Source organism: Canis lupus, chromosome X, assembly GCF_011100685.1.
Source record: "Canis lupus familiaris isolate Mischka breed German Shepherd chromosome X, alternate assembly UU_Cfam_GSD_1.0, whole genome shotgun sequence".
NCBI classification, from domain to species: Eukaryota; Metazoa; Chordata; class Mammalia; order Carnivora; family Canidae; genus Canis; species Canis lupus.
The window spans coordinates 13183534-13210102 of record NC_049260.1 but is presented as its reverse complement, the minus strand read 5'-3'; the positions used below and the strand labels follow the sequence as shown (position 1 = coordinate 13210102).

Here is a 26569-nt window from a genome sequence, read left to right as displayed (position 1 = left end):
GATATGTGACCCCTGAGGTGAGGACATAAAAGATACTGTGGCTTCTTAAAAGGGGGGAGGGGGCACCTGGCTGGCTCAGTCAGCAGAGCATGCAACTCCCAATCTACGGTGTGTGTTCAAGCCCCAGGTTGGGCATAGAGATTACTTTAAAAAAAAAAAAAAAAGGTACTGTGATTTCTGTCTTGCTGTCTCTCTCAGATCCCTCACTCTGCGGGAGGCCATCTACTATGTTCAAAGACATTCGAGCAGCGCTAAGGAGAGTCACATGTGGTGAGAAACTGAGGCCTCCTGCCAACAGTCATGTAAGTGAGCCATCAAAGAAGCAGGCCTTCCATCTCCAATTGGGCCTTCAGATGGCTGAGGCCTGAATGACAACTTGACTGCAACCCCAGGAGAGACCATGACAACCCCAGTTGTCATCCAAAACCACCAGCTTAACTTCTGGATTCCTGTGTCTCAGAAACTGCATGAAATAATAAATGTTTGTTGTTTTAAAGTGCTAAATTTAGAGGTAATTTGTCATGCAGCAATAGAAAGCTAATACAACACAAACTGTTATCATTCAGGCGTTGCCTGCCTGCCTTTCTTAAGGTTGAAATGAATGCTAAAGAGGTAGTATAGGATTGTGTAAAGGACAGGACTCTGCAGGCAAATGTATCTGGGTCAAATCCCAGGGATTTAATAGTGATCTACTGAATGCAGCCTATCATAGACCGGAAAACCTTTTCTTCTTAAACTTTTGTCATGGTAATATCTTATCCTCTGAAGGCAAATTCTCAAATGAAAGTCAAAGTTGCCTGCAAAGTACTTTGCAGGGCCCACACAGGAGCCAACAGAAAATAACACCCTTTTGACCTTTAACTTTTTTTTTTTTTTTTAAGATTTTCAATGAAAGGCACTTAACTAGGAAACTGCTTTCTTAAATTGTGGTCAGAATATTAAGATATGATAACTCTTACACTCTGCACTCTATTAGGAAAGAGGTTCTTCATTTTTTACTCCATGGCTGGTGAATCCGTTTTAGAAATCTTTTTAAATGCAAAAAATAAGCATAGGACTAAAGGGGAAGCCAATTATTAAAACAGGTATTAAAATATTGTACTAACTTGTGATATGGTAATATATATACTATTTTATTATGACATTAAGCATCAAGAGTGGAAACTCTAAAAAAAAAAAAAAAAAAAAAAAGAGTGGAAACTCTAATAACAGCCAAAATTTTGAAGTAGTGATTAGCATAAATAGTGCAAGATGTCTGTAACAGCTGTGATGCCTTATGAAGCTGATTGACAACACAGTCGCAGGTGGGGCTAATAGCACTGTAATTTGTTGCCCACGTTAATTGATGAATATGCTAAATATCTATTATTAGTCAAAATATATACTTTTTTTTTCATTCAAGGTCAAGGTCCCCTTGAATTCTATCCACAGATCCTTCGAAGATCTAAGAATCCAGGAAAAGAATCCGTGTTTAAAAATGAGTAATAACCTAAGATGTGACTCCTTCCCAGAGGGATGCAAATTTTAAGATGTATGCTGACATCATTTAGAATGTTTTCGTTATAAACAACACAGATAAAAGGGTTGTGATTTTTCTGATTGTCTTACACCACCAATGCCTTGTACCCAGCACATAAAAAAGCAAGTGTTAATAAATAAATAACATCTACACCTGGAATAAAAGAAGTAACCCATGTTCACTTTTATTCTGGACACTCTCTTGACAGAAATCCTGTTGTTAGACTTGGCTGACTGCCTAGAATTTTATTTGGACTAGCCCTTCACCATGGGAGAGAAAGCAAATTTTATACTACCCTCAGAATTTATCCTCTGCCTACCTCCTACACTTCTTGAGATTGTTCTCAGATTTCTTAATCAATATTGAAGAAAATAAAATCTCCTGTGGCTATGAATTTTGGCACGCTTAATGGTATCCATGGAAACGTCCTAATTGAAAACATTCAGTTCCCATTGGATCATCTTATCCCATGAAGCATTTAAGAGAATTTGTTTAAATCCTCCCACATATTTGACACCCCATAAAGAGTCTTACAGTGCTAGGTAATACATTTATGGTATGGGGGGAGGATTTATAATCTGAGCATTCAAAATAATTCTAGGGACTTGCTTATGGGCATTCAAAACTCTGACTAGGATATGTTTGTATTAGTAAATTTAGCGTTTTGTCTGTAATATAAATAGCACTCTTAAGTTAGGCAAAGCTTACCAGAAATTTCCTTTTTTAGGAGTGCCTGGGTGGCTCAGTTGGTTAAGTGTCTGACTCTTGATTTCAGCTCATCTCATGATCTCAAGGTTGTAAGATCGAGCCCCACATCAGGCTCTGCACTGGGCATGGAGCCTGCTTAAGATTCTCTCTCTCCTTCTCCCGTTGCCCCTCACCCCCTCTCTCCCTGAAACAATAAATAAATAAATTTCCTTTTTTATTGCTTTAAAAGTTGACCACTTAGGGGCACCTGGGTGGCACAGTCAGTAGAGTATCCAACTCTTATCTTGGGGTGGTGAGTTTAATCCCCACGTTGGTAGTAGAGATTACTTTTTAAAAATTGACCTTTTATTAATTTAGGCAATAGAAGATAAGGTGGTAGAAGCTGGAAGGCACTTGGTTTCTCACCTTTCCTTGTAATTCCGCCTCACATGTTATTAAATGGCCCACAATTTCTAGTTAGAATCAACATCGCTTTTCCTATTTTAAGGATCCAATGCGGGCAGCCCGGGTGGCTCAACGGTTTAACGCTGCCTTCAGCCCAGGGCATGATCCTGGAGACCCAGGATCGAGTCCCACATCAGGCTGCAGGCATGGAGCCTGCTTCTCCCTCTGCCTGTGTCTCTGCCCCTCTCTGTCTCTCGTAAATAAATAAAATCTTTAAAAAAAATAAAGATCCAATGCTACAAATAATGAGTACAGGATCATAAAAAGATCCAGCTTTACGCTTCTCTTGCCCAAGGCACATCTGTTTTGTGTTATCAATCGGTACTAGGGTCAAGTGGATAGAGAATCAGATGCTGCAATTAAGAAAAGCTATTTTACCTTTTTACACCTCTTCTTATATGTAAAAAGGGAGGTGAGGGTGTCATGCCCCTCTTGCTCCAAAAATTTAGGATTGTTGCAATTGAACCCAATCCTTACCTTCATCAATTTTACATCCCAGTGACTGCTCCTCCTTCTAATGCTCTAGTGCTCACTCAGTATGAGTGGCCCAAGAAAAAAAAAGAAAACACAAGGGCACTGAGAGAGCATGGATAACAGCCAAGGCTGACAGAGTTTCAATAACCTGGGATTAGAAAAGCTGTACAAATATATTTATTATCAAGATGTTTCAACTTGTTATTATTATCAGCTTACTTCTATGGAGTAAAAGGTCTTCTGTGCTCACACCAGATGGCCAGGAAAGCATTAGGAAATCATTTCTAAAGGATGTGTTCAGTAATCCAAAACAAGCCAAAAGTTGAACCTCCTGTTTTGAACAACCCAACATCCAAAGAGCAGAGGAAATAAAGTATTCCTTCTTTCCTTCAACTTTCTACCCTCATTAGGTGATCAATATGACAAAATAAAATAGTAAATATCACAATCCCTATACCGAATATGTTTGTCAATATGTAATTGAATTTTTTTTAAAGATTTTATTTATTTATTCATGAGAGACACAGAGAGAGAGAGAAAAAGAGAGGCAGAGACACAGGCAGAGGGAGAAGCAGGCTCCAAGCAGGAAGCCCGACGTGGGACTCGATCCCAGGTCTCCAGGATAATGCCCTGAAGGCAGCACTAAACCGCTGAGCCACCTGGGCTGCCCTGTAATTGAATTTAAAACAGAGGCTTTCATTCCATCACCGCCCTGGGAGAAGTACAGCTACCCAGGGCCCACCATGAGGTGAAAAGCCTAAGCCAGGATGACATACTACATGGAGAGATACAGGCCACAGACACTGAGGAGCCTTTCCTAAGAGTGAAGAGGCAATCTTGGAAGTACCAGCCACCCCATCAATGCTATCTAGAGCCCAGTTGAGACCTTCTGAAATCCCTGACCAACAAAACTCTGAGAATGGTTACTGTAAGCCACCAAGTTCTGGAGTGGGTTTTCAGGCAGTAATATAGAACCAAAACAGTCATCACCTCTTGGAATGAGCTTTGTACCACCAGAGAAGAAACAGAGAATTGACCCAATCTTTCTTCAGACAAGAGTAGAAAATGAACAAGGGTCCTTTCAGCTGGCTCAGACCTCAAAGGCACTCATCCTTAATCCTCACGCAGAAGGGACTGCCTGACTTCTGCTCGACTCATCCCAATAGGAATCATTAAGGCCGTAAAAACTTTATTTTTTTTTTTCGTAAGAACTTTAATGGTGAGGGGCTACCTCATTCAATTTCAGATCTTCCATGAATAGGAAGCTGAGGCAGGACCCTAAAGACTACTGATTCTTCAGAGAAATGACTTCTTGCCTCTAGGAATCCTCAAAGTGTAGGAACCACACAGAAAGCCTGTAAACTGTTTGCAGGTACCTAATAATGGGTTATGCCATCTATCAATACACTAATCTCTCAAGAGCAAGACACAGGCTAGTCCTGGAGTCTCTCTTACATCTACAGCCCACAGGAACCAAATCTGCTAACAGGCTCAAGGCCGTGTCAAATTTTTGAGGAAATGAGGGACGCCTGAGTGGCTCAGCGGCTGGGTGCCTGCCTTCGGCTCCAGTCGTGATCCCGGGATCCGGAATCAAGTCCTGAATCAGGCACCTGAGAGGAGCCTGCTTCTCCCTCTGCCTGTGTCTCTGCCTCTCTCTCTCAGTCTATGTCTCTCATGAGTAAATAAATAAATATTTTTTAAAAATTTTCTGAGGAAATGAAACAGACATCCAACACCATACATCAAAGGAATGGGTGGGTCATTGAGCAATATTATTTTATGAGAATTTTAAAATCTATAGCTGTTTCTTCAGTTCCAGCAAACTAGGACACGTGGCCATGCTAGCTACATTGTATGGTGCTATTAAAATTAGTTCTAATAAATATTCCCAACACAAAAGAATGATTGTGAGTGAACCCTCGAAGAAAAATGAGAACTGTTACTAAGAATAAGGAGCCCCTTTTACTCTGCAAAATGTTTTATAGTGGGGCACCTGGGTGGTTCAGTCGCTTAATCATCTGCCTTCAGCTCAAGTCATGATCCCAGGGTCCCGGGATCAAGCCCATCGGGCAAAGCAGGGAGCCTGCTTCTCCCTCTCCCCCTCCTTGTGTGCTGTCAAATAAACAAACTCTTTTTTTTAAATGTCAATAAATAAGGAAAGAGAAAGAAAGAAAGAGAGAAAGAAAGAAAGAAGGAAGGAAGGAAGGAAGGAAGGAAGGAAGGAAGGAAGGAAGGAAGGAAGGAAAGGAAGAAGAAAAGAAAGAAAGAAAGAAAGAAAGAAAGAAAGAAAGAAAGAAAGAAAGAAAGAAAGAAAGAAAGAAAAAGAAAGAAAGAAAGAAAGAAAAGAAAAGAAAGTCTTACAGTTTTGTCCCAAAGCAGCCTTTGCAGAGAAGGTGGTTCACTTTACAGACAAGGTAATAAGGACACACCAAGACTGCGGTGAGAGAAAGGGCCTTTATGAACCCTAGGCCTCTAACACTGCGGGAATTTATCCTAATTTCTATGTATTTATACCTATCAAACCATGTACAAAAGCATGGATGGTCTGAATGCCTATACCCAACTGGTAGATGGTCAAGATGGAAAACACAAAAGGCAATTTTTTTTAAAGATTTTTTTTTTATTTTTATTTATTTATGATAGTCACAGAGAGAGAGAGAGGCGCAGAGACACAGGCAGAGGGAGAAGCAGGCTCCATGCACCGGGAGCCCGATGTGGGATTCGATCCCGGGTCTCCAGGGTCGCGCCCTGGGCCAAAGGCAGGCGCCAAACCACTGCGCCACCCAGGGATCCCCAAAAGGCAATTTAAACTCTGATCTGCGGGCAGCCCAGGTGGCTCAGTGGTTTAGTGCCACCATCAGCTCAGGGCCTGATCCTGGAGACCCAGGATCGAGTCTCACGTCGGGCTCCCTGCATGGAGCCTGCTTCTCCCTCTGCCTGTGTCTCTGTGTGTCTCTCTCATGAATAAATAAATAAAATAAATAAACTCTGATCTGCTTCCCTACAGGAATAATTTCACCTCTCCTTGCCCTATCCCATCCAAAATACCCCAACCCTGGAGGTAAAAATTACCAAACCAACAATTATTCCTGTCAACTTTCAGAATAAAACTACTCCCTGTACCAGGATTTGGAGTTACTAGATATTAATTTATGCCAAAATGCAGAAATTGCTCTGTATTACATGGCAAATAATATTTTTATCATAGTCTTCATATAAGAGCAAAAATTGAAAGACCTTATCACAGATATAAGAGAAAGCTACTGTTTATAGTAAAATATTGTGATGACATTTAAAATAAGGTTACCAGGAGCTAGGGGAGAGGGGAAATGGATAATTATTGTTTAGTAGGTACAGGGTTTCTGTTTGGGACGATGAAAAAGTTCTGGGAATGGATAGTGGTAATGGTTGTACAACATTGCAAATGTACTTAATGCCAATGAATTGTACACTTAAAAGTGGTTACAATGGTGTTATGTATTTTACTACAATAAAAAAAATTTTCTAAGATGTTGTTTATTTGTCAGAGAGAGAGACAGAGACAGAGCACAAACAGGGAGAGTGGCAGGCAGAGGGAGAAGCAGACTCCCCATATAGCAAGGAGCCCAACACAGGACTCAATCTCAGGACCCTAGGATCATGACCTATGGCCCAACCGACTGAACCACCCAGATGCCCCAATAAAAAAAATTTAAAGGAAAAAATTGCCCCCAAGAGGAAATAAAAAGTCATGAATGGGTAAATCCTGCATTAACATTTCAATGGTAGAAGATGACTCAAGAAAAAAGAAGTTAAAACTTGGTTTCAGGGATCCCTGGGTGGCGCAGCGGTTTAGCGCCTGCCTTTGGCCCAGGGTGCGATCCTGGAGACCCGGGATCGAATCCCACATCGGGCTCCCAGTGCATGGAGCCTGCTTCTCCCTCTGCCTATGTCTCTGCCTCTCTCTCTCTCTGTGTGACTATCATAAATAAATAAAAATTAAAAAAAAAAAACTTGGTTTCATGTTAGGTATATGTCAAGCTGAATGCTTTTGAAAGTTTTTTCAATTATAATCTTTCAATCTAAACACTGTTGTAAGAGACTTCCTGGTATTTTTTTTTATTTTTATTTATTTATGATAGTCACAGAAAGAGAAATAGAGAGAGGCAGAGACATAGGCAGAGGGAGAAGCAGGCTCCATGCACTGGGAGCCCGATGTGGGATTCGATCCCGGGTCTCCAGGATCGCGCCCTGGGCCAAAGGCAGGCGCCAAACCGCTGCGCCACCCAGGGATCCCGAGACTTCCTGGTATTGATCACTCTGATATTTCATACCTAAATACACTTCAGATATAGGCAATGCTTTAACCAAATGATAAAAATTTAAATCACCAATGAGAGACAAACAGATATGTGCCTTCTAATGCATGCATTATCTGAGAAGGACCTCACTGCTCATGCATGATCCAGATAAAAATGCATAATCTTAATCTAAACATGAGTTGGTTGGTAGCTACCAATCAAACCCAAATTTGGTACATTCTACAAAATAGTGTCATGAAATGTCATTGTTCAAAATGTCAATGTCACAAAAGACAAAGAAAGGCTTGCAGAAATGATCCCAGATCAAAGGAGACTAGAGAAATGACAAATTCAGTATGTGTCCCTGGGTGAGATCCCATATCAGGAAAAAACAAAGATTCCCACAAAAAAAATTTTGGGGACAACTGAGGAAATTGGAATATAGGCTGCAGACTAAAGTACTGTACTGATATAAACTTCCTGAATTTGAAGGGCGCCTGGGTGGTTCAGTAGGTTAAGCATCTGCCTTGAGCTCAGGTCATGGTCCCAGGGTCCTGGGACTGGGCCCCACACTGGGCTCCCTGTTCAGCAGGAAGTCTGCTCCTCCAGCTCCTCCCCCAGGTCATGCCCTCTCTTTCACTTGCCATCTAACAAATAAATAAAATCTTTTTTAAAAAACTTCCTGAATGTGCATAACTCTATGTGCTTGTGTACAGTCTTCAGATTTAATACTTTAGTAGAAAACTTAAAAACAGTATCATGGGGCAGCCCTGGTGGCTCAGCGGTTCAGTGCCCCTTTCAGCCCAGGATGTGATCCTGGAGACCCAAGATCAAGTCCCACATCAGGTTCCCTGCATGGAGCCTGCTTCTCCCTCTGTCTGTGTCTCCGCCTCTCTCTTTCTGTTTCTCATGAATAAATAAGTAAAATCTTTTTTTAAAAAAACATTTATATTTAAAAAACAGTATTATGACTAGATATTGTAAGTCTAAAGAGAACTGTTTATAAATGCTATAATATACTTAGTGTTTTTCACACTAAAAACTCACACTAATTGTATGAGGTAGCAATTCTCCAAATACTTTATATGTATACTAAAATTAAATAAATATTTAATTTTAAACTACTAAGGCATATAAGAGCATGATGTTTGCAACTTAATGTCAAATAGTTTAGTACAGGTAGATGATAAATAAATGGATGGATGAATAGATATAAAATACATATACATACATGGAAAGAGAGAAAGAAAATAAGGCAAATGCGGCAAATGTTAAGTAAATCTAGGTAAAGGATACATAAGATTTCTTGGTACTATTCTCACAATTTTTCTGTCGGTTTGAAATTACTTCAAAATAAAAAGTTTAACCTGGGTCCTTGAATTATTATATGAAAAACAACCTACATAACCCAAAATACCCACACTGGGAAGTAAAGCTTCTGTTGGGTTAAGCCTCTGAAAGTTAGAATACACAGTTACACTAACCAATATGACAGGACTTTAATGTAATTGATCTTGGCTGCCGGGAGGGCAGAGCTCTATTTTACTTAATCAAAAATTTATCACAAATACTCTAGGAAATGATATGAAATGAAATGGATATGGATCCACCAATGAACGCTAAAAATTAACAGGCAAAAATCTGAGGAGAAATAGGATACTCACATAGTCGTAAAGCATCTCCTCCTAAGATACTTTAACCAAGGGGGATATCCTACAGGCACCAACTTAAGGGATCGAGGTAAATAACACCATTAATAAAACTGTCATCATTATGAACTCCATGACAGAGTACAATGGAGAGTATACATCGTTGTATCCTAGTAATCTTGCCAAAAATGTACAACTTTATTCAAATCATAAGAAAATATGAAACAAACTCAAAGGACCATTCTACAAAATAACTGATCAATACTCTCCAAAACTGTCAATAAAGACAAGATTAAAAACTGTTACAAAAAAAAAAAACTGTTACAGACTAGACAAGACTAAGGAGAAATAACTAAATGCAATATGGGATCCTGAATAGTATCCTAGAACAGAAACAGACCACCAGTAGAAAAGTGATGAAATGAGAATAAGGCCTGTAGGTTAGTTAATAAGATTGTAGAAATGTTAATTTCCTGTTCTTGATCACTGTACTGATTATGAAAGATGCTAAAATTAAGTAGCAAGGTAGGAAATATAAGAGGACTCTGCTAGTCTTGCAACTTATCTAAAAGTCATTTTCTGTAAGCTCATCTCTTGAGTGATTGAATGAATATTCCTACTGGATTGAACATACACGTTAATCTCCACTACTACTCAAAACTCCACTAGAACAATAATATGGAGTTGCTGTTTTGTTAAGTCTTAAACCTACAAGAACAAGAGAAAGGGAAAAAAATTATGGTGCCTAGAAAACAGATGGACATATAATGAAGGGCAGGAAGTGGAAACCAAGGAGGTCAATTCATACAACAGACTCTGGGACAGGACCCAACTCCCTCTGAGATGTAAACAGAGCTAGAGGCAGGAAGGTAACAGCATTTCAAACCTAAGACACCATTATTTAGGTAGCACTGAGAAAACAGCCAAATAAGATATGACACAATAGTATTACCACTTAGTGTTTATCTTAGACTTATTAAAAGGAGCTCTTTTATACTTATATTTTTCATTTATCACTCATATATACATAGAAAGGAAAATAAGCAAAATTAGTTGCTCAAGGTTTTCCTAAAACTTCACATTCAGAATTGAGCTTCTGTCAATCTTTTTGACTAAGATGCCCACGTTTTTCCATAGTATTGTCCTCTGTGCCATCAACACCATTGGGCAATGCAGTATTTCTTTTTAAAAAATCCATAAGGGATCCCTGGGTGGCGCAGCAGCTTAACGCCTGCCTTTGGCCCAGGGCGCGATCCTGGAGACCCGGGATCGAATCCCACGTCGGGCTCCCGGTGCATGGAGCCTGCTTCTCCCTCTGCCTGTGTCTCTGCCTCTCTCTCTCTCTCTCTCTCTCTCTCTCTCTCTGTGTGTGTGTGTGCCTATCATAAATAAATAAAAAATTTTAAAAATCCATAAAAAGGGATGCCTGGGTGGCTCAGCGGTTGAGTGTCTGCCTTTGGCCCAGAGCGTGACCCTGGAGTCCCGGGATCAAGTTCCACGTCGGGCTCCCTGCATGGAGCCTGCTTCTCCTTCTGCTTGTGTCTCGCCTCTCTGTCTCTCATGAATAAATAAAATCTTAAGAAAAATAAAAAATAAAAAAATCCATAAAAAGAAACTGGAACCATTAGTACTCTGCTTTGAAACTTAGTAAACCTATACTACTTTTGACTATTGCTTTGAGTTTGCTACTAAACACTGAGGGCACAAAAAAAAAAAAAAAAACACTGAGGGAGCATTCAACTTACCTCTCTGACTACCCCCACCTCTCAACCATTTGGATCCTAAGAGTTAACAGTGCTCTACTCTAGACTTCAGTATTCTTTCCCAAGCCACATCCAGTAGGCCAGCTTTAATGCAATGGAAGATAGCATTAATTGTCCTAATTAGATGTCCTAATTTTCAGTGAGGGAGGAGGGAATATGTGCCTAAGAATAGATAAAACAAATCAAGACAGTGTTGTAGTAGTATAACGATAGAAACAGAGCAATGGAATAGAATGAGTTGGGATGCCTGGGTGGCGTCTGCCTTTGGCTCAGGGCATGCGTGATTCTGGAGTCCCAGGATCAAGTCCCACATCGGGCTCCCTGAATGGAGTCTGCTTCTCTCTCTGCCTGTGTCTCTGCCTCTCTCTCTCTGGGTCTCTCATGAATAAATAAATAAATCCTTAAAAAAAAGAGGAATAGAATGAGTTGTCCAACTCTTTATGATCAACTGATTTTGGACAAGGGTTCCAAAACCATTCAATGGGGAAAAAATGATGCTAGGACAACTTTGCAACAAATGACATGAAGACAACTGGATATCCATATACACAAAGATGGAGTTGAAACCCCCATCTCACACCACATACAAAAATTAACTCCAAACAGATCAAAGACCTAAATGTAAGAGCTAAAACTATACAACTCTTAGAAGAAAACATAGGAGTAAATTTTTGTGATCTTGGATTAGACAATGGTTTCTTAAATATGACACCAAAAACACAATGACAAAAGTAAATAGATTACCTCATCAAAATAAAAAATTGGGGCACCTGGGTGGCTCAGGGGATGAGCATCTGCCTTTGGCTCAAGTCATGATCCGGGGATCCTGGGATCAAGTCCCACATCGGGCTCCCCACTTCTCCCTCTGCCTATGTCTCTACCTGTCTGTGTCTCTCATGAATAAATAAATAAAATATTTTAAAAATAATAAAAAATAAAAATAATTTAAAAACTGTATGCTTCAGGAGCTCCTAGGTAGCTCAGTTGGTTAACCATCTGCCTTTGGCTCAGGTCATGATCCCAGGGCCCCGGGATTGAGTCCTGAGTCGTTGGGCTCCCTGTTCAGGAGGGAGTCGGCTTCTCCCTCTCCTTCTGTCCCCTCCCCAGCCCCTCAAGCTCTCCCTCTCTCTCTCTCAAATAAGCAAATAAAATCTTTTAAAAATATTGTATGCTTCAAAGAACACTACCAAGATAGTGAAAAGACAACCCACAGAATGAAAGAAAAATTTTGCAAGCCATTTATCTGATAGAGGACTTATATTTAGAATACAGAAAAAACTACGACTCAATTTTTTTAATTTATTTTTTATTGGTGTTCAATTTGCCAACATATAGAATAACACTCAGTGCTCATCCCATCAAGTGCCCCCCTCAGTGCCCGTCACCCAGTCACCCCCACCCCCCACCCACCTCCCTTTCTACCACCCCTTGTTCATTTCCCAGAGTTAGGATGACTCAATATTTTATAAAGACAAACAACCTAATTTTAAAATGAGCAAAGGGTCTAAATAGACATTTCCATAAAGAAGATATATAAATGGCAAATAAGCACATGATATCATCAACATCATTAGTCACTAGAAGAATACAAACTAAAACCACAATAAGATACCATTTCTTGGGATGCCTGGGTGGCTCAGCGGTTAAGCATCTGCCTTTGGCTCAGGGCATGATCCTGCAGTCCTGGGATCGAGTCCCACATCGGGCTCCCTGCATGGAGCCTGCTTCTCCCCCTGCCTCTGCCTCTGCCTCTGTGTGTGTGTGTGTGTGTGTGTGTGTTTCTTATGAATAAATAAAAAAAATAAAATAAAATCTTTAAAAAAAAAGATACCATTTCTTACCCAGTAGGATGGCTATAATAGAAAAGATAGACAATAACCAATGTCAGTGAGGACATAGAGAAATTGGAATCTTCATATATTGCTAGTGGGAAATGTAAAATGATGCAGCACCTTTGGAAGTCTGGCAGTTCCTCAAAAAATTGAAAACAGAGAGGAGCCTGGGTGGCTCAGGTGGAGGTGGTTGAGAGTCTGGCTCTTGATTTTGGCCAGGTCATGATCTCAGGGGTCCTGGGATTAAGCACACTCTCCCCCCACACTCTCTCTAACAAAAATAAATAAATCTTTTCTAAAAATTGAACTCAAAGTTACCATATGTAACCTACCAATTCCACTTCTAGGTTATTAACCAAGAGAAATGAAAACATACATCAACATAAAAACTTATACACAAATGTTCATAGCAGCACTATTCGTAACAGCCAAAATGTAGAAATAATCCATGTCTACCAACTGATGAATGGATAAATAAAATATGATATATACATATAATCAAATATTATTGGGCCATAAAAATTAGTGATACATGGATGAACACTGAAAACGTTATACTAAAAAAAAAGCTAGGGCAGTCCAGGTGGCTCAGCAGTTTAGCGCCACCTTCAGCCCAGGGCCTGATCCTGAGGACCCAAGATTGAGTCCCACGTCAGGCTCTCTGCATGGAGCCTGCTTCTCCCTCTGCCTGTGTGTGTCTCTGCCTCTCTCTCTGTGTATCTCATGAATAAATAAATAAAATCTTTTAAAAAAATAAAATAAAAAATTTTTAAAAAGCTTGTTACAAATGACCACATATCATACAATTCCATTTATAAGAAATGTTCAGAATAGGCAAATCCATATAGATAGAAAGCAAAGTTGTGGTTACCTAGGGATAGTAGGACTGGGAATGCCTACTATTGGGTATCCTGCATATGGTTTCTTTTTGTGGTGATGAAAATATTCTGGAAATATATAGTGAATACACTAAAAACTGAATTGTATGCTTTAAATGAGTAAGTTGTATGAGAATTATATCTCAATAAAGCTGTTAATTTAAAAAGTGAGGAAACAAGGTGCACCTGGGTGGGTCAGTTAGTTGAACATCTGCCTTCAACTGAAGTCAGGGTCCTGGGATTGAGCCCCACGTTGGGCTCCCTGCTCAGTGGAGAGCCTGCGTCTCCCTCTCCCTCTGCTACTCTTCCTGCTCATGTGCTCGTAGGCTCGCTCTGTTTCTCTGTGTGTCAAATAAAATATTTTAAAAACTAAAAAATAAAAGTGATAAAAATAAGACAAAAAGAAAACTAAAAAAAACTGCATGAATGTTCCAAAGCTGATTATGTTAAGTATATTAAACACAACAGGATGACTGTAGAAAATATAATCTTTATCTAATATAGGATTTATTAAATTAAAATAGCATAATCAGTTCAGGTGGCTTAGTTAGGATTATTGAAGTATCAATGTTTATATGGTGGCTGAAAAGCCCAAAAGCAGAAAGCAATATAGTTGGAAATAAATAGAACTGGGGGGATTATAATTACTGATCTAGCAAAGAAAACACATTAACTAGTAAAGTGATAAAATTCATTATCCTCATTTGGGAAGGGTTAGAAGTTATTTGTTATGATAAAAAAGCAACATGGGTATAGAAAGAGTTGAAATCAAGTGTATTTGAGATATGCCATAGTATATGATACTACGCTTGTGAAAGCAGTAACATTTAGTGGAAGAGAGGAAAATACAATACCCAAAAAGAATCCAAATACATATGAACCTATACACAAATCTAACCTTTTATTATTCAGTACAATCTCCCATTTTAGATGTAGAATAATACAGAGTAGGGGTTGGCAAACTTTGTAAATACTTTAGGTTCTGAGGTTCTGTGGGCTATAATAAAGTCTCTTGTTACAGTTATTCACCTCAGCCACTCTCGTGCAAAAGCAGCTATAGATTACCATTAAAACTGTTTATGGAAGCTGAAATTTGAGTTTCATATAATTTTCACATGTCATGAAATATCCTTTTTATTTTCATCCCAACCATTTAAAAATGTAAAAACCATTCTTAGCTCATTGGCCATACCAAAAAAATAAAAAGAAAGAAAGAAAAGAAAATAGATGACAGGATGGATTTTGCCCACAGACTGTATTTTGCCATCCCCTGATAGAAAAATGCTTTTCAGTATTAGAAACACTACAGTATCCTAATAAACAAAAGGAGCAACCAAGTCTTACACTGCACACAACACTTACCAGAAATGAAAAGGCATGCTAATCAGTATGCCTCATCTGGAAAAGAGTGACAAAAACCATTAAGAATATTTATGGGAAGGGATGCCTGAGTGGCTCAATGGTTGAACGTCTGCCTTTGGCTCAAGGCGTGGCCTCAGAGTCCTGGGATCGAGGAGCCTGCTTCTCCCTCTGTCTATGTCTCTGCCTCTCTCTCTCTGTCTCTCATGAATAAATAAATAAATAAAATATTTTTTAGAAAAAGAATATTTATGGGAATTATAGAGTGCCTGGGTGGCTCAGTCACCTTAGCATCTGACTTTGGCTCAGGTCATGAACTCAAGGTCCTGGTATCAAGTCCCATGAGGGGTGCTGCACTCAGCGGGGAGTCTGCTTCTCTCTCTCCCTCTGCCCCTCCCCCAACTCATGTACATGTGCTCTCTCTCAAATAAATAAAATCCTTTTTTTCAAATATTTTATTTATTTATTCATGAGACAGAGAGAGAGAGAGAGAGAGAGAGAGGCAGAGACACAGGCAGAGGGAGAAGCAGGCTCCATGCAGGGAGCCTGACATGGGACTCAATCCCGGGTCTCCAGGATCACACTCTGGGCTGAAGGCGGCGCTAAACCACTGGGCCACCTGGGCTGCCCTCAAATAAATAAAATCTTTTAAAAAAGGAATACTGGGACGCCTAGGTGGCTCATCAGTTGAGTGTCTGCCTTCAGCTCAGGGAGTGATCCCGGGATCTGGGATCGAGTCCCATGTCGGGCTCCCTCTGCCTGTGTCTCTCTGCCTCTCTCTCTGTGTCTCTCATGAATAAATAAATAAAATCTTAAAAAAATACTTATGGGAATTAATTGAGTTAATTACACACAAAAATTTCTAAGAATAGTACTGGATGCCCAGCAAGCACTCAAAAACTATTTCCAATATTATTAGCAAAAAGATATTCATACTGACTTGCAGAGAAAAGACAAAGCCAATGATTCCATTTCTGTAGTAGTAAAACACAAATCAGGATTAAGAGTGAATACTTTTGGGGTAGCTAGGTGGCTCAGTTGGTTAAACATGTGACTCTTGATTTCAGCTCAGGTCATGATCTCAGGGTCCTGGGATCAAGACCCACATCAGGCTTCAAGCTGGGCAGGGAGCCTGCTTAAGATTCTACCTCTCCCTCTGCCCCTCCCCTTGCTTGCATACTCTCTCTCTTTAAAAAAAAAAAAAAAAAGAGTGATTACTTATAGGTCTAAAATTTCCCACCATGGTATTTTCTCAGCAAAGTCTAAAATTCTCTAGAATAAATTTTATTTCAGCACCAGGAAGCTGTTATTTACATATAAGACAAGTTTCTAGAAGAAAGGTGAGAGAACGACAAAATATTTGAGACTGACTACTCTAAAATATTACCCAAAGGATTTCTCAAGGAATAATTAAGATTAGGGTCAAGATTCCAACCTTGGCTACACATGTGAGGCCAATGCTAAACCAGCATGGTGAACTGATCTTTACCAAGGATCTGTTCCGTTTAAAAACCCACAAGAAGGGATCCCTGGGTGGCGCAGCGGTTTGGCGCCTGCCTTTGGCCCAGGGCGCGATCCTGGAGACCCGGGATCGAATCCCACATCGGGCTCCCGGTGCATGGAGCCTGCTTCTCCCTCTGCCTATGTCTCTGCCTCTATTTCTCTCTCTGTGACTATCATAAATAAATAAAAATTTAAAAAAAAAACACAAGAAGTCAGTATTTGATAAACAGCTCAGAGCTCATCTATTCCATCTAACTACTTGCTACTTCTCAGTTTGTAAGTACAAGGCACTTAAGCAGAATCATTTGTTCAAGAACAGGAGAATTATACTACTTGGCCCCAGCCCAATCTTGTGTTGCACCCTATAGCACCCCATCCCACAGAAAGAGTAGAGAAGCCATTTACTTATCACCATGAGAGGTGCCTTCAACCACCATATTCACTTGACCTAGAAAGAGAGGCTTAAAAATCACAATTAAACAGAGCTCCACTGCCTGCCTTTTCCAGATAAAACTGCATTTTGAGAGAGAAAACTAAATCAATACTCATTTTGATTTCACAACCATAAACAATGGAATGCTGACAAAGCACCCTGCTATACATTCATCCAACCACCTGTCACCAACATCACCCTCAAACACAAAGGGCTATTTTTATGTAGTACACTACAGAGATAGATAATATCCCATTGCCATGGCAACAAGTTTTCCAGAAGATATGCTAGACCATGAAGAATGCAAAAGAGAGCAACGCTATTTCTTTGCACTTGCTTTTTACTTTGCAATGTATGAGGAAGATTCTAAGTTTTTTTAAGTCCTCAGTAAGTTTGAGCAGTGTGCAAAGAAATCCTGAGTGGACACATATACACATATAGCTATTCCAGGGTGAGGAAGAATCCCTACAGGAATCTTATCTTTCGGGGAAAGAAAAATGCCAAACTAATGCAAGGTCATACCCTCAAATGTAATAATATATTTTCTATTCCCCTGAATCCATCTCTGGTCACTAGGGCAACCTTTCCCACCATGTGCACTACTCTTGGCAGAATCTCCAAGAAGATTATTCTATTGCTGTATTCTTCCCAGTGCCCCAAACAAGAACAAACCCAGCAGCCCATGGAAATGTCCCACTCTGATCAAAAAGCACATATATCCCCACATCCCATATCCAAATGCAAACAGACAACCCCAGAGCCTTCAAGACTTCCCTAAAGAAGTGTGAAGCAGCAGCTCAGATGGACTGGTCACTCCTGTCCTGCCCTCTCTTGTCCCTCCTGGAAGTCTGCACACTCAAGTCCAGCTTGGCATAAATGGATTTCCCTCGCCCCTTACACCAACCATGCCCCATTCTCCCTAGGATCCAGAGCGGTGGTTCCCAGTTCAGCTTGTAGCCTGTGTTGGCTTTTCCTCCACCTGCTCCCCAGAACCACAACCCTTCTTCATCCGCTCTTCCCAGGAAGCTGGTCTCTTCAACACCCAGGCTTTCCCTGGCTTCCAGCTGGCCACTGTAGCACATCAGACAGCAGGAGACAGTTGGTTATTGGTCCCTCAGCCCACCAGCCCCTCCCTGGCCACAATTCTGGCAATTGCTGCATTCTTCTAGACTACTGTTCCTTTAGGGGAATCATACCTTTCACAGCTCCAGCAACAACAATCCCTTCCTTGGCCCCTTTAGATCTTGGGACAGCAACGGCTTCATGCTGCTGCTAATCTATCCATCCCTCCACACACTCCTGTTTTCAGTAAAACCCTCTGAATGTGCCATTTTCTTTAGGGCCCCAAACAGTACATGGCCTTACCCCCAATTTCTTTTAATGGTTCACAATCAATTTAATATTTGTTTTTATTTTTAAATGTTTTTATTTATTTGACGGAGTGCACGAACGCAAGCAAGAGGAACAGCAGAGGGAGAGGGAGAAGCAGGCCCCTTGCTGAGGAGGGAGCCTGATGTGGCTGGATCCCAGGACCCCGGGACATGACCTGAGCCAAAGGCAGATGCTTAACTGACTGAGCCACCCAGGTACCCGTTAATAGCAAATTTTAAACAATAATCACACCCAAGTTAAAGTCTTATCCCTTTATAAAAATAATAAAATAAATTCTATGAAACAAACAACCTAAAATTTCAAACACAGAATGTGTCAAATGTGGAATTTTAAATCAGCTGATATGACAGATTAATAAATATTTTAAAGTTAGCTAACAAGTTGTAAATATGTTTGTAAATTTTGTATGATAGAAAGAAAACTGATATATACAGATATTTTTTTAAAAAAATAAGATGGGAGGGCACCTGGGTGGCTCAGTTAAGTGTCCACCTTCAGCTTAGGTCATGATCCCATACTCCTGGCATCAACCCTCACCAGGCTCCCTGCTTAGCAGGGAGTCTGCTTCTTCCTCTCCCTCTGCTTGTGTTCTCTCTCTTGCTTACTGGCTCTCTCTCAAATAAATAAAATCTTTTAAAAAATAAAAATAAGACGGAAATTTATTTCTCTTTCATGTAAATGAAGTTTAAACTTGGACTGTCTAAGACTAATAAGTCAGCTTTATAAAGGTATGGGACCCAGGCTCTTTCCCTATATACATAAACTGCTTTCTGCAACACTTTATGCTTTTCCTCCAAAACCATCATGTAAGCACCAGCCTTCATATTCCAGTACAGTTAACATACAGTGTTATATTAGTCTCAGGTGTACAATATAGTGACTCAACAATTCTATACATTACTCAGTGCTCATTATAAGTGTACTCTTAATCTCCTTCAGCTGTTTCACCCATCCCTCCACCTCCCCTGACAACCATCAGTTTGTTCTCTATAGTTAAGAGTCTGGTTTTTTCTCTTTTTTCCTCTGTTTGTTTTGTTTCTTAAAATCCATGTGAGTGAAATCATATCGTATTTGTCCTTCTCTGACTGACTTATTTCACTCAGCATTATATCCTTTAGAACTACCCATATTGTTGCAAATGGCAAGATTTCATTCATTCCTTTTTTTCTACTTGAATCATCAAATTATATTTGAGAGAATTGCCATAGAAATATTTAAAAAGACAAGTTTATTTCCAGAACAAGATCATTGAGCCCACATTAACATAAGTATCTAGTATCAAAGTAAGATCTTGAAAATGCTTTCTAAAATTCAAACTGAGCAAAAATTCTACTAAACCTTGATTTTCCCACCAAGCCAATGTATTAATATTTCTTGTCATATAAACCTTGACATTTTCCAAATTCCCAGCTTAAATTTTTTTAAGCATTTTATTAAGTAATCTCTACACTGAACATGGGGCTCAAACTCACAACCCCAAGATCAAGAGTTACATGCTCTGGGATGCCTGGGTGGCTCAGCAGTTAAGCGTCTGCCTTCGGCTCAGGTCGTGATCCTGGAGTCCTGGGATCGAGTCCCACATCCGGCTCCTTGCATGGAGACTGATTCTCCCTCTGCCTGTGTCTGCCTCTCTCTCTCTCTGTCTTTCATGAATAAATAAATAAAACTTAAAAAAAAGTCACATGCTCCAACAACTGAGCCAGCCAGGTGGCCCTGAAGTGGTAATATTTTAGATATATTAGGTAGAATATTAGGTAGAATAAAATAAATTATTAAGGGACACCTGAGCCTTATCCCAATTTCTGATGGCTTTCTTGGCTTTGAAGTTTAATCAACCTTAACCCTAGACTGTCTCATGTTCTGCTTTATCATACTGAAGCTCCTTAGAAGTAGATCCAAATCCCCTACTCAGACCCATAGACTCACTCCTTTAAGCAAGAATTCCAACATTTACACAGAAGTGCTATGAAAGCCATAGCCTCTCCACTGAGACATCATCAGGAAACCCTCCCTTTCTTTTTTAGTTTGTCTCTTCAACAAAGACTGAATTTCAACCCAAATTATTATGAAAACTATTACCAGAAGTAACTTATCTATGTGACCATGGGCAAATTACTGAATCTCTCTGTACCTCCACTTTGTCTTCTTCAAACTGGAGGCAATAATAACTACCTCATGATTTGCTTGTGAAAATTAAATAAGATGAGCATTCTAGGGGATCCCTGGGTGGCTCAGTGGTTTAGCGCCTACCTTTGGCCCAGGGCACGATCCTGGAGTCCCGGGATCGAGTCCCGTGTCGGGCTCTCGGCATGGAGCCTGCTTCTCCCTCCTCCTGTGTCTCTGCCTCTCTCTATATATGTCTATCATAAATAATAAATAAATAAATATTTTTTAAAAAAGATGAGCATTCTACAAATTATAGGACAAGGCCTATTACATGGTAATCAGTAAATAAATGGTAGCAGCTACCATGATTTTTTTTTTTTTTTATGATAGTCACAGAGAGAGAGAGAGGCAGAGACACAGGCAGAGGGAGAAGCAGGCCCCATGCACCGGGAGCCCGATGTGGGATTCGATCCTGGGTCTCCAGGATCATGCCCTGGGCCAAAGGCAGGCGCCAAACCGCTGCGCCACCCAGGGATCCCAGCTACCATGATTGTTATCACGTATGTACAGCCAGAGTAGATTTTGCCCCAAAGGACAGTATCTAGAAACATTTTTGGTTGTAACAACTAGGGGACAGGCAGATACTGGCATCTACTAAATAGAGACCAGGGATGCTGCGAGACATTCTATAATGCACAGGACAGCCCCCACAGCAAAGAATGATCTGGCCCAAAGTGTCAATAGTGCAGAGGTAGAGAAACCTTGATACAGAACAAAGAATAAATTAAAAGACTCTAGGGGTGCCTGGGTAGCTCAGTTGGTTGTGTGTCTGACTCTTGATTTGGGCTCAGGTTGCGATCTCAGGGTTATGAGATCCAAGCCCCCTCTGAGGCTCTGGGCTGGGCGTGGAGCCTGCTTAAGATTCTCTCTCCCTCTGCCCCTCCCTGCTGCAGCTTGCACACTCTCATAGATAGATAGATAGATAGATAGATAGATAGATAGATAGATAGATAGATAGATAGATGGATGATAGATGAGGGACACCTGGGTGACTCAGTTGTTGAGCGCTTGCCTTCAGCCCAGGGCATGATCCTGGGGTCCTGAGATAGAGTCCCACATTGGGCTCCCTGCATGGAGCCCGCTTCCCCCTCTGCCTATGTCTCTGCCTCTCTCTGTGTGTGCCTCTCATGAATAAATAAATAAAATCTTTAAAAAAAGAAAAAAATAATCTAAGACCTCCACATGGTAAATTTCACAGACTTTGCTTTCAGTGCCATTTCTCAGTTAATAGGTCTTAAAGTTACCACAGTGTATGCAAAGGAAAGGAATTAAAACATTTTAGAACAATTTCAAAGCAACCCTAAAGGAAAAAGAAAAAAACCTCAAAAAGCAAGCACACCAAACACCTCCAGGAGGAAAAGCCTGTTCATGTAAAATCATCTGTTTTTCACAAGAATGACCCTGAACTAAAGAATAAACAGAGATTATTGCATTAAATATGTTCTTTTGAAGGCACCAGGGCAAACATTACACATTTAAGAAAACCTGCTTTTCAAAAAAAGCAGAAACAATTCCTAATTGCTGGCATTTATGCAATTAGTCAGGAAATTAACACAGGTGAAACATTTAATTACCCCCAGGAGGCTGAACAAAACTATTTTTCTGTAAACCAATGGCAAAGTGTTACAAATAAATTAAGTCAAAGCAAATATTTACTACTAAACTAATATTAAATAGCGTCTCCTGGTCCTGAATTAAATTATGAGGCTAGCCGAGTTTCTCCAGTCTGTTAAAAATCACTTTTCCTTTCAGGTTCATGTTCTAGCCAGTCTCTGAAGTAGAGATAATAGTGGTAAATAAAACAGGCCCAAAAGCCAGCCGGCATGCACTCCACAGGGGTTCTCTGGAATGAAGTGAAGTAGAGCGGGCCAGATAGAAAGGTCAGGAGCAGAGAAAGCTGAGCAGGGACTGCAGGGTGAATTCCTGGTGGAAGAAGCTGGGCATTCATTCTCTCTGAGCTTCCTTCCCCCTCACAGGGCTGACTGGAGGGGGAGGGACCACCGCAGCCTTATGGAATCTCATTCCTGACCCAGACCTGCCAGCAGTGCTGCTGCCATTCTGACTTTAGAACCAATGAACTCTGAAGAACTGAAGTTCCTAGTCCAGACACCTTGCAATTCTTCAGAGCAGGGCTTCTTAATTGTTTTTGTCCTATGCTCCCTGCCCTTTGGTAGTCTGCATGGACCTCTTCTCAATAATTTTGTTTGATTGATGGATGGATGGATTTGACAGAGAGAGAGAGAGAGCACAAGCAGGGGGAGCAGCAGGCAGAGGAAGGGGGGGTAAGCCGAATTCCTGCTGAGCAGCAAGCCTGACATGGGGCTCCATCCCAGGACCCTGGGATCATGACCTGAGCTAAAGGTGGACACTTAATCAACTGAGCCACCCAGGCACCCCAGAATAATGTTTTTAAATGCATACCATTAAACACTTAAAATAGGTAGGATTATAAAAGAAACATACTGAAATATAGCTATCAAATTATTAAAAAGCAAGTTTGTGGTAGTCATGCATGTGTTTGACTATGTATTACTACCTGTGATAATTGTAAAATGATTTTTAAAAATCCTACTTCTACAGGTGATGAAATCACGGGTACTACTAATACTACTGTGGTTTGTGCCTATATGCACAATGGAAGGAAATGCTTCATTTCAGTTACGAGTTGGTACAAATAAAAATGTATCTTTTTCCACATCCAAATCCACTGACCCCTAAAACAGAACCAGTGCCTGCTTTAGAGTATTCCAAGCAGGAGTGGGAATGCAGGGCATTCATATCTGCATTTCCACTTCTTTTCCTGCCTCCCACTAGTTAAGAGGAAAAACAAATTGCCTAAAGACTAAAATTGAAAATAATACATAAGAAGATAATATATTTGCCAGTTCTACTTGGCATAAGAAAATGAATTATGCATGAAAATGTTTTTTAAAAAGATAAAGAAATTTTAAATGAGTGGTTGAGCAAAAACATCTATATTCTCTGGCCCCAAAAAGCTAAACAGAGTAATTTTCTGCTTCAGAAAACTCTGGAAGGCAAGTGTGGCACAAAATTCCTAAGGTGACACATACCCCCAATAATTCTCCCTTCCTGGTGTCTATGCTTTTGAATAATCCTCTCCCCTTCACTGCAGACAAAACCTGTGACTTGCTTCTAACCAACAGGATATGCCAAAAGCAATGGAGGTGTCCACACTCCTCTAAGACAACTGGAGAGAGAAAATCTCCTTAAAGAAGCCAACAGCCATAATTATGAACTGCCTATGGAAAGAGCCATGTGGCAGGAAACTGCAGGTGATCTCTAGTAGCTGAGATCTTCAGTCCTAAACTCACAAGGAACTGAATTCTACTAAAAATGACATGAGCTCCAAGAGGTCCCAGAGCTCCACAAAGGAATGCCACCCAGCCAATGCCTTGATTTTAGCCTTGTGAAACCCTGAGCTGAGGACAATTAAGCCATGTCAGGACTCCTGACCCAAAGGAACAGTAAGATAATAAATGTGTTGTTTTAAGCTCCAATTTAAATGTATTCAAAGTCATTACAGAGCAATAAGATAATTAATGCAGTAACCAATAGAGGGGGCGACCAACCATCCCAATTTGCCCTCCAACTGTTCTGCTTTGAAACCTGAGTCTCATGCTCCAGGAAACCCCAGAGGCCTGAGCAACCCAGGATGGTTAGTTGCTGCTATGATCTGAATGTGTCTCCCATGGGGATCCCTGGGTGGCTCAGCGGTTTTGTGCCTGCCTTTGGCCCAGGACGCAATCCTGGAGTCCCGGGATCGAGTTCCACGTCGGGCTCCCGGCATGGAGCCTGCTTCTCCCTCTGCCTGTGTCTCTGCCTCTCTCTCTCTGACTATCATAAATAAATAAAAATAAATCTTTAAAAAAATGAATGAGTCTCCCACAAAATACATATGTTGAAATTCTAATGCCCAATGTGATGGTATTAGGAGGTAAGGCCTTTGGGAGGAGCTTAGCTCATGAGGGTAGAGCCCTCAAGAATAGGATTTAATGCCTTATAAAGAGGCTCCAGAGAGATCCCTAGCCCTTTCCACCTTATAAGGACACAACAAGAAGGTGCCAGCTATGAACCAGGAAAGGGGCCCCCCACTAGGAAGCAAATATGCTGATACCTTGATCTTGGACTACCAGCCTCCAGAACTGTGGACAATAAATTTCCACAGTTTATAAGCCACCCAGTCTGTCGTATTTGTTATAGCAGCCCAAACAGACTTAGATGCCCACCAAAAGACATGTACTAAAGAAGCAAATGATACAAATACAAAATCCTAGATACTTGCCTTTACGAAACAAAGTTTGGGGGAAAAACCTAGAAAGGAACCAAACCCGCTTTTAATAATTACTGATAATTAGTGAAACAACTCAAGATTTCCTCACAACCAATTTTCTATGCCCTTAAAGTAGGACAGTCCCCAGTTATGCATGTGAAACTAGGCCAATATTCAAATCCATCTTGCTTTTTTTTTTTTTAAAGTAATCTCTAACCCAACTCAGGGCTTGAATTCACAACCTTAAGATCAAGAGTTGCATGCTACACCAACTGAACCAGTCAGGTACCGCACCTTGTATTAATTACTAGTCTTCACTTTTGTTACCTTTTCCAACTCCCTACTGGTTTACCCAATCATTCTAAATCAGTCTCAAACATCATTACCTTAAAGACTGCAAATAGCTTGATCGTGTAGAACCATGGTTCAGTCTTTACATTTGACCGAAGGCCACAGATACCTTTTCTGCCTATATTAAACCCCTCTATGTTCCCATCTCTGACCACTCTCAGGTTCCTTTTTTTAAATCCTATGAATTGTATGATGTCTGAAATTTGCTTTAGGATAACAGAGGGCTAGGGTACAAAAGTGGGAACAGAACTGACCACATGTGCATTTATGGTTGTTGAGCATGGATGGCAAGCACAGAGGAGCTTAATGTAGTATTATTCTACTTGTTTGAGATTTTCCTAAAAAGAGAGAGAGAGAGAGAGAAAGCCTTTGAAAGCCAAACCAAAAAAATTAACTCTACAGTCCTCTAACACTTCAAGAATATAGCGTGCATTCTGCTACCCTATAAAGGAGCTTTTAATATTTGTACACGTTTAGCACAGTCCTGCAGTCATGTGACATCCTATACAAATAAAAATGCCACCTAGTTTCCTTAGGCATAAAGGTCTTTACAGCACCATAATGATGAGTCACTGTAAGAGTAGGTAATGAAGATTTTTAAAAAGGAAACATAAATGAACTAGAGCTACGTGTGTCAATAAAGATGAATCTCAAAAACAATGTGAGGAAAAGCAAGTTACAGTTAAGAGTACAATACTCCTAATTTTAAGTTGAAAAGCCATACAAAACAATATATTATTTTAGTGACATATACACACACACACACACACTATATACACAGATGATATATATACATATAATATAAGTATTAACATTTTTTCAATTCATTGCACACCAAATTCAGGACAGTAATAACCTCTGGGGTTGGAAGGAAGGAGAATGGGACCAGAGAAGAAGGTCACAGGAACCCCTCGCAGTAAATGAATTGTTTTACTTATTTGTTGGGTAATCCTCTAAGTTTTACACACCTGAAATATTTTTTTTCACCCAAAATATTTTTGTTATAAAAAAGTCAACAAGCAACTATTATACAAATGTCCCTCTTTAAACCACACAATGGTTTGGCTCTGGAATTTCCTATATCTATCTGCTGGCACTCTTTCTCTTTTACAAAAAAAAAGAGTACTATCTCAAACAGGATACATTCTTACTTGCTGTTTTAATATTCTGGCCTCTCTCCTTAAAGTGTATATTACAAAGGACTATGATATAAAGATGCAAAAATAGAAAACTGCTTTATTTGCATTTTTAAAAAATAGTTTTGGCTAATAATCTAACAATGATGAAAAGTTCACAAGAATTTTGTCTTGGGACCCCTGGGGGGCTCAGTGGTTGAGCATCTGCCTTTGGCTCAGGTAGTGATCCTGGGATCAAGTCTCACATTGGGCTCCCCATGAGGAGCCTGCTTCTCCTTCTGCCTATGTCTCTGCCCCTCTCTGTGTCTCTAATAAATAAAATCTTTATAAAAAAAGAATTCTGTCTTTTACCTATAGTTTTCTTTAATGATTAAACAGTTGCTTCAATGAA

General features: G+C 40.2%; 1 protein-coding gene across 9 annotated transcripts in view; it reads right to left on the bottom strand.

The window, feature by feature from the left end:
- REPS2 (RALBP1 associated Eps domain containing 2) overlaps positions 1–26569 on the bottom strand; it is a 231657-nt gene that overhangs the window by 196673 nt on the left and 8415 nt on the right. The window lies entirely within an intron of this gene.